This window comes from Myotis davidii, unplaced genomic scaffold (assembly GCF_000327345.1).
Source record: "Myotis davidii unplaced genomic scaffold, ASM32734v1 scaffold189, whole genome shotgun sequence".
Lineage (NCBI taxonomy): Eukaryota > Metazoa > Chordata > Mammalia > Chiroptera > Vespertilionidae > Myotis > Myotis davidii.
In genome coordinates, this window is record NW_006383017.1 from 7,164,046 (window position 1) to 7,166,991 (window position 2,946).

The following is a 2,946-nucleotide window of genomic DNA, read 5'->3' on the forward strand; positions in this document are numbered from 1 at the left end:
GTTTCTTCCTTCTTAAAATAAATATATTTTTATTGACTTTGGAAAGGAAGAGAGAGGGAGAGAAATAGAAACATAAATGATGAGAAAGAATCATTGATTGGCTGCCTTCTGCACCCCACACTGGGGGTTGAGCCCATAAGCCAGGTATGTGCCCTGACCAGGAATTGAACCATGCTCTCCTGGTTCATAGGTGAATGCTTAACCACTGAGCCACACCAGCTGGGCCTATGTTTCTTCCTTATATGAAAGGTGGCACATGCAGATGTTCCTTTGCACTTTGATCTTTTCACTGAAAACCTACTCTGAAAATCACATTTTATCATTTAAGACTTTCCTTATTCTTTATAAAAACAACAACACAGCAACATAGCACTTCACTGTGTGATGTGCCCTAGTTACTCAACCATTCTCCTATATTTGGATATATAAGTAATTTTCCAACATTTTGCAACTACAAACAATGTTATAAAGAATAACGTGTCTATATTTTCATATTGCTGGAGCCTATCTTCAGTATAAGTTCCTAGAAAGGGGATTGCTGGGTCAGAAGGTAAGTGCATATGCAGTTTTATTAGCTATTTCCACAGTCCCCTCCCCAGGGCCTGCCCACCAGGGTGCACGTCTACCGGCAATGTCCGAGAGAGGCCATTTCCCACAGTCTTGCTAACAGAATGAGTTGTCACCATTTTTTAAAAATATATATTTTTATTGATTTCAGAGAAGAAGAGAGAGGGAGAGAGATAGAAACACCAATGATGAGAATCATTGACCGGTTGCTCCTGCACGCCCCCTACTGGGGATTGAGCCTGCAATCTGGGCATGTGCCCTTGACTGGAATCAAACCCGGGACCCTTCAGTCCGCAGGCTGACGCTCTATCCACTGAGCCAAACCAGGTAGGGCGTCATCATTTTTGATGTTCACAAATTGACAGGTAAGAAAGAGTATTTTAATTTACAATTATCTAATTACCTAATTTGGAGGAGTTTGAACATTTTTTTCGTAAGTTCTTTTGTGTGTGTGTGGTCTGTTCATGTGTCTTGCCGCTTCTTTTATTAGGTTTTTTATATATGTATTTAAATTGAATTTAAACACAAAATGTCACATACTAATACTTCCATCTTCCCAGAAATAGTCACTTCATCTTATTTGAGGAAATGGAAATTATTATGACTTAAGTCTTCATTCTGTGACATGGGTGTTTGGACAAGTTTAGGCAAACAGCAAAGATTTAGAAGTTCTACCACCAGACCAACAGCATTTTGAAAATGTGAAAGCCAACGCAATTCTCCGTCTAGCAGTTCAATATGCGCTGCTAACATTTAGTTTAATTAGGCCTCAACTCTGGATACTCTAGGTCCTTCGTGTCTATGACCTTGGGGACGCCCATTCTTCCCTAATGGACGTCCAGGATACGCCTCCTTCAGTTAGCTTGGGCAACTCTACTACCGGGACTGTGGGAGCTCAACATTGTCGTCACCAGCTCTGGAAGGTAAAAGTCACGCTTCCATCCCCAGTCCTTCCGAGCATTGCTGTCATCTAAGTTCATTGGCCAACTCTCCGCTGTGGCCTGTCGAACAGAGTCCACATTGTAGGGGATCTGGAATTCCGGTATGTGCTTGAGGACCTCCTGGGCCAGCTCCTGGGGCAGAAGCTCGTGGCATTGATGCTGTAGATCCGCGTAGAGGACTCTGCCGGGGCCTTCATGACTTCCGGGGTGGCCCTGAGGCAGTCATCAATGTACATCATGGGGAGCCTCTCCCTACGTTTCAGGTAGCACTCAAGTTTGCCATTCTTTATGGCATCGTGGGAAATCTGGACTGCATAGTCGGTTCCTCCTCCAGGTTGGGAATTAGCCAAAATGATGCTAGGATAGCTCAGGCATGGGAAAGCTAAGCCATACCGGTAATGATAATATTCTCCTAGGTCAGTGGTCAGCAAACTGCGGCTCGGCAAACCGCGGCTCACGAGCCACATGCGGCTCTTTGGCCCCTTGAGTGTGGCTCTCCCACAAAATACCAACTTCTGCGCATGGGCCACAAAGCTTCAATTGCACTGTACGTGTGTGCCCCAACGTAGTATTTTGTGGAAGAGCCACACTCAAGGGGCCAAAGAGCCGCATGTGGCTCGCCAGCCTCGGTTTGCTGAGCTGCGGTTTGCCTAGGTCGTCCTGGGTCTCTGAGTGCAGAGATTCTGGGGAGAGGTAGGTCTAGAAGCTCCGATCATGCTGGACACAAACAATCGCAAATTGTGTTCCAAGGCAACGTCCAGAACATTATGCAATCCAGTGATGCTTACGGCTTTCGCCAAGGACAGGTTTGCTTCTCCCACCGCACTGAGTGAAGTGCTATAATGAATCAACCAGGTGATGCAGTGGTTTACCACGGTCTCTCAAAGTTTCTTGTAATTCAGAATGTCAGAATAAATAAATGAGCCGCTATGGAATGCGTGATTGGAGGGTTTCCTTATGTCAGACAAAATTACATTGTCCTTCCCAAATTGTTTCCTTAACAAGTTAGCAAGCCCACTCTGAGCTGGCCAAGAGCCCCTGTAGTTAAGACCCGTGGCCAGTCCATTTCAGAGAAAGAGGCAGAGTGGAAGTTGGCATCTCCTTGAATGTGCCGCGGGGAGGTGCCCAGGACCCGGCTGGGCAGGGCAGCTGTCCCACAGCCACAGGCTGGGCTCTGCAGCATCTGGCCCACAACTCACCGCAGCATCTTAACGACCGGCATTTTCTCTTCGAATACCCTGGTGGAGAATTCGGGGACCACGGGGGTGCAGCAGAATCCCACGTGCAGCGACTCCCCCAGCAGCGCTGCCCATCTCCGGGTGGGCACCGTCAGGGTGGGGCAGCTTCCAAAGGGCATTCCCCTAAACAGAAACTGGGCCCTGTGGTTAGATTTTTTAAAAATATATATTTTTATTGATTTTAGAGATGAAGGGAGAGA

The 2,946-nt window shown here is 46.7% G+C and overlaps 1 pseudogene; it reads right to left on the reverse strand.

Annotated features, from left to right (window-relative positions):
- Positions 1–1,421: 1,421 nt before the first annotated feature.
- LOC102771996 lies at positions 1,422–2,730 on the reverse strand (annotated as a pseudogene).
- Between the last annotated feature and the right edge of the window lie 216 nt (positions 2,731–2,946).